This window comes from Bufo gargarizans, chromosome 8, assembly GCF_014858855.1.
Source record: "Bufo gargarizans isolate SCDJY-AF-19 chromosome 8, ASM1485885v1, whole genome shotgun sequence".
Classification (NCBI taxonomy): Eukaryota; Metazoa; Chordata; class Amphibia; order Anura; family Bufonidae; genus Bufo; species Bufo gargarizans.
This window is the reverse complement of record NC_058087.1, coordinates 138,470,109-138,476,108: the sequence shown is the minus strand read 5'-3', so window position 1 is coordinate 138,476,108 and position 6,000 is coordinate 138,470,109. Positions and strand designations below refer to the sequence as shown.

Sequence of the window (6,000 nt, the reverse complement as noted above, 5' to 3'; positions counted from 1 at the left end):
TCACAATAAAAAAAAATAAAAAAATCCTCATTTAAAAGCCTCATGCACACGACCGTTGTTGTGTTCCGTTACGCAAAAAGGGGTTCCGTTGTTCTGTGATCCGTTTCCGTTTTTGTTTCTGTGTGTCTTCCTTTATTTTTAGAGGATCACCAGACATGAAGGAAAGTAAAACAAAGTCTAAGCCCTCTTTCACACTTGCGTTGTCCGGATCCGGCGTGTACTTCACTTGCCGGAATTACACACCGGATCCGGAAAAACGCAAGTGTACTGAAAGCATTTGAAGACGGATCCGTCTTCAAAATGCGTTCAGTGTTACTATGGCAGCCAGGACGCTATTAAAGTGCTGGTTGCCATAGTAGGAGCGGGGAGCGGGGGAGCGGTATACTTACAGTCCGCGCGGCTCCCGGGGCGCTCCAGAGTGAGGTCAGAGCGCCTCATGCGCATGGATGACGTGCCATGCGATCACGTCATCCATGCGCCTGGGGCGCCCTGACGTCACTCTGGAGCGCCCCGGGAGACGCACGGATGGTAAGTATACCGCTCCCCCGCTCCCCACTACACTTTACTATGGCTGCCAGGTTTTTAGCGTCCCGGCAGCCATGGTAACCATTGAGAAAAAGCTAAACGTCGCATCCGGCAATGCGCCGAAACGACGTTTAGCTTAAGGCCGGATCCGGATCAATGCCTTTCAATGGGAATTAATTCCGCATCCGGCCTTGCGGCAAGTCTTCAGGATTTTTGGCCGGAGCAAAAAGCGCAGCATGCTGTGGTATTTTCTCCGGCCAAAAAACGTTCCGTTCCGGAACTGAAGACATCCTGATGCATCCTGAACGGATTTCACTCCAATCAGAATGCATTAGGATAAAACTGATCAGGATTCTTCCGGCATAGAGCCCCGACGACGGAACTCTATGCCGGAAGACAAGAACGCAAGTGTGAAAGAGCCCTAACCCTAAGTTCACACCTGAGCGTTTTACAGTGCGTTCAAACGCGCTGTAAAACGCTCAACACGTGAAAACCAATGCTTCCCTATGGGAATGGTTCTCACCTAGGCGTTTTACAGCGCGTTTGAACACGCTGTAAAACGCCCGACGCATAAACAAGTTCTTGAGCTTTTTTTGGGGCGTTTGTCGCGCGTTTTGGCCCATAGACTCATTGGACAACACTGCAGTCAATCACACAAAAGCGCGTTTACTATTGCAAAAAACGCGCATAATAACGCACGACAAATACGCGTGTAAAACGCGCGTCTCAGAAACGCTCAGGTGTGAACCCAGGGTTAGGGTACTTTCACACCTGCGTTTTTCTTTTCCGGCGCTGAGTTCCGTCCTAAGGGCTCAAATCCGGAAAAGAACTGATCAGTTTTATCCTAATGCATTCGGAATGGAGAGCAATCCGTTCAGGATGCATCAGGATGTCTTCTGTTCAGTCTTTTTGACTGATCAGGCTTTTCAGAAAACCGTAGCATGTTGTAAAAACCGGTAAAACCGGATCCGGCTTTTGCATGTTAAACTCGAAAAATGTGAAAAAAAAGTCCATAAATGGCGGATCCGTTTTTTCCAATGCATTTTTTCATTGTAATCAAAATCCTGATCAGGATTCAAATGTAATCCGTTTTCACACGTTTTTCCGGATCCAGCGGGCAGTTCCGGTGTCGGAATTGAACACCGGATTCAAACAACGCTAGTGTGAAAGTAGCCTTGGTCAAGTTTGCCATGCAAATGATAGGAAAAAAACAGACACAGACGCGGATGACAATCTTGTGTGCCTCCGCGTTTTTTCACGGACCCATTGACTTGAATGGGTCCGTTAACCGTTTTCCATGAAAAAAATAGGACAGGTTATATTTTTTGGACAGACTGGAACCACGGATCACGGACGCGGATGACAAACGGTGCATTAGCCGAGTTTTCAACGGACCCATTGAAAGTCAATGGGTCCGTAGAAAATCACGAAAAACGGAACAACGGACACAGAATGAAACAACGGTCGTGTGCATGAGGCCAAAATCTCAGTCCACAAATTCCACCCTGAACTGGGAGTGACAGAAGGTGCTGTGCCCAGACAGCAGTGAAGATGGCATGCAGCAGCTATCCTCTCACTGGCAACAACAAACAAAAGCCTGAGCTGCTTCACATGGGCATGAAGGTGACTACATCACAGGGGAGGCGTGGTTCTGGACGGGGGGCGGGGCCAGCAGCAGCAGAGGCTCTGGTACTGCAGTAAGAGGTGTCAGCATTTAGTGAGGGTCTGTGCAAGGCTCTCAGTACTGGGCAGGAGGGGGCACAGGCTGCCCATGTGGGTGCATACCAGACAAGGACATCCAGGACCTTCTAATCTACAGCATCACCTTAAAGGATTGTTACCCTGGACTGGGGGGTGGGGGAATCAGTGCATTGGGGTCCCAGCTAAAAATGCAGAGATGTGACTGAGACCTGGAGCTGCCTGCACATCAGACTTCCATCTAAGTGTAAGTTCCCTATACATCCTGCAACAATGTATCACATAAAGTATCATTCCTATAGTAACTGTAAACATAGCTGATACATCCAAGCATGCCTGTGCTCCTGTGCCTGAGCTAATGTATAGCTGAATATGCTATGGCATGCATGTGCTCCTGTGCCTGAGCTAATGTATAGCTGAATATCCTATGGCATGCATGTGCTCCTGTGCCTGAGCTAATGTATAGCTGAATATCCTATGGCATGCATGTGCTCCTGTGCCTGAGCTGATGTATAGCTGAATATCCTATGGCATGCATGTGCTCCTGTGCCTGAGCTGATGTATAGATGAATATCCTATGGCATGCATGTGCTCCTGTGCCTGAGCTGATGTATAGATGAATATCCTATAGCATGCATGTGCTCCTGTGCCTGAGCTAATGTATAGCTGAATATCCTATGGCATGCATGTGCTCCTGTGCCTGAGCTGATGTATAGCTGAATATCCTATGGCATGCATGTGCTCCTGTGCCTGAGCTGATGTATAGATGAATATCCTATGGCATGCATGTGCTCCTGTGCCTGAGCTGATGTATAGATGAATATCCTATAGCATGCATGTGCTCCTGTGCCTGAGCTAATGTATAGCTGAATATCCTATGGCATGCATGTGCTCCTGTGCCTGAGCTGATGTATAGCTGAATATCCTATGGCATGCATGTGCTCCTGTGCCTGAGCTGATGTATAGCTGAATATCCTATGGCATGCATGTGCTCCTGTGCCTGAGCTGATGTATAGCTGAATATCCTATGGCATGCATGTGCTCCTGTGCCTGAGCTGATGTATAGATGAATATCCTATGGCATGCATGTGCTCCTGTGCCTGAGCTGATGTATAGATGAATATCCTATAGCATGCATGGACAGTTGCAGCAGAGCTGGGTTTGTCATTTGATTCAGCTCCCCAGGACATGTCCCTGTGCAATCAGTAATGCTTCTACATGATGTGAGATGTCAAAATCGGCTCTGCTACGTCTGTCGGGTACAGAGGGGTTAAGCCGTCTTCCATATGCTCATGGTTGGAAATAAGCCGCTAGTAATTACCGCTGGAGTTGACACTGTGAATGAGGAAGATTGGATGAATGTAAAATGCGTGTGGCTGGACAGGATCTATACGCAGCAGGGCTTATTCTTAGGGTCATGTGTAAGGAGAGAACCAGGGTAAAAAAAATACCGCCCTATAGTGAGGAGATGATCTGGGGTGTCAGGCATGTCCCATGGGGATGTGAGGCTACATATCCACACTCATTACTAAGCCAGGGATATACCCTGCGTAGTGCGCAGTGCACAGAAACTACTCCAAGAAGGGGCAGAAAAGACTGAGCGACGCTCACTATGGCGCTGACTACAGACATAACAATGCAATACTATGAAAAACAATACAAAAAAATCTGATAGGATCGGTGAGTCGTCGACGTGTTTTACATTGTGATTGTACACTAATCGTGACGTAGCGGAGAATGATCCGTCGCTGGGGGGCCCATTGAACAAACCCGCCGTGGGTTCTTAGTGTGTGAATAAAGATCAATCACGTCATCGCATTTACTGTGTTTATGAGACGTTTGGGTGATTTTACGCTATTGGGTCCTGATCGAATAGAAAATGAGTTTATAGTTTTTAATGTTTTTGGACAGTTTGCACACTATGGTTGTATCAAGACTGTATGGGGATTGAAATATACATGGACGGTGGTACGAGGAGTCCCTGCGCAGTCCCTACTCTGTGTGCTGCCATATGGTGCTCCAATAAGGTTAGAATACCCCTGGAATGTGGGATTCAATTCATACGGAATCCGTCAGAATACATCTTTATGCGTTTTACGAAACGGCAGGCATATGGCGGTACAGGCGGCTGCATACACGGGTAAGAGGCCCTATAACGGCTGTATGCCATGTAATAGGTTCACGTAGTTGTGTATTAAAGGGGTACTCCCATTTTAGATATAACGCTGGGTTCGCGATAGAGCGCTCTGTATGCGCGATTGTACCGGCGTTTGCAATCGCGCATACAGAGACAAGCGAACGCCCATTGTCGCGTCGGGCGTTTTACAGCGCGATCGTACGCGCTCTAAAACGCCCAGGTGAGAACCATTCCCATAGGGAAGCATTGGTTTCTCCTTGTTGAGCGTTTCACAGTGCGTAGGAACGCGCTGTAAAACGCTCAGGTGTGAACCCAGCCTTAGTGGCATAGCTCTAGGATATGCCGTCAATGTCAGAGAGGTGCGGGTCCCACCTCTGGGACCTGCTCCTATCTCCAGAAACTGTCCCCTGAAAGGGAGAGCTGCCGCGCATGTGAGGCCACCGGTATGGGACTTCTGAAAATAGCCGAGCATTGGCTTAGTAGCAAGTGGGCATGCATGTGCAGTGCGCTCTCCATTCAATGCCATGGGACTTCCGAAAATAACCGAGCGCACTCACTCGTTTCTTTTAGGATCTCCTATAGCGATGAATGGAGAAGAGGCTGCGCAAGCACAAGGTGCTCCCCTTTACTTCTCCGTTCCCAGAGGTGGGACCCGCACACATCTGACCTATCTGTTGGCATATCCTAGCGAATTGTCATCAACGTCTGAGATGGGAATACCCCTGTAATACAAAGTGGGCTATGCTCGGCAAGCCAGTATCCTGCCCTGTACTGATGAGGGGTGAGAACCCAGAAACAGACATTTGGTTGACTTTACGCTATTGGGTCCTGATCGAGCAGAAAATGAGTTTATAGTTTCGGGCCGGGTTTGCGCGCTATGGTTGTACCAGGTCTGTATGGGATTGACCCTAAAGTGACGTTCACACTTGTGTTGTTGTTTTCCGGTAATCCGATCCGGCAGAGGATCCCAATACCGGGGAAAAAAAATTCCGTTTAGTCCTCGTTCATTCTGAATGGAAAGAGATGCGGTCAGGGTGCAGCAGGATGTCTTCCGTTTTGTGATCGGACACAAAACCGCTGCAAGTTAGTTAGTTTTTTTTTTTTTTTTTTTTCTGTCATAAAAAACTGGAAAAAAAACAGACATGGCACTGAAAATTATGTAAGTCAATGATGGCGGATGCATTTTTTTAAGAGCCTAAAAAAACGGATCCATCAACTATTGATTTTTAATGCATTTAGTGACGGATCCGTTTTTTCCCGTTCTGATTTCACACAACCGCGTCCTAACGGAACGGCTGCATCCTGATGTCCAAATTGAAAACCGATCTGTTTAATTCCGGTATTGAGATCCTCTGCCGGATCTCAATCCCAGAATTAACAACGCAAGTGTGAAAGTCGCCTAAGGGCTCAGATATAGATGTATGGTGGCGCAAGGAGCCCCTGCACAGTCCTTACTCAGTGTGCTGCCATATGGTGCCTCGGTGAGGTTAGACTACCTCTGTAACGTGGGATCCAATTCGTATGGAATCCGTCAGAATGCGGTGCTGGTGATATGAGCTAGTTTGCATGTTGTTGTTTTCTTTCCCATGAAGCATTGCCTGAAAATAAGTCTCCATATGCTGCCGAGTCTCCTCAATGAG

The 6,000-nt window shown here is 47.8% G+C and overlaps 1 protein-coding gene across 1 annotated transcript in view; it reads left to right on the top strand.

Moving 5' to 3' along the window:
* Positions 1-2,210: 2,210 nt before the first annotated feature.
* GPRC5B (G protein-coupled receptor class C group 5 member B) overlaps positions 2,211-6,000 on the top strand; it is a 45,675-nt gene continuing 41,885 nt past the window's right edge. Inside the window, exon 1 of the mRNA XM_044302709.1 lies at positions 2,211-2,470. The gene's annotated coding sequence lies outside the window, so the exon portion shown is untranslated. The remainder of the gene's footprint in view (positions 2,471-6,000) is intronic.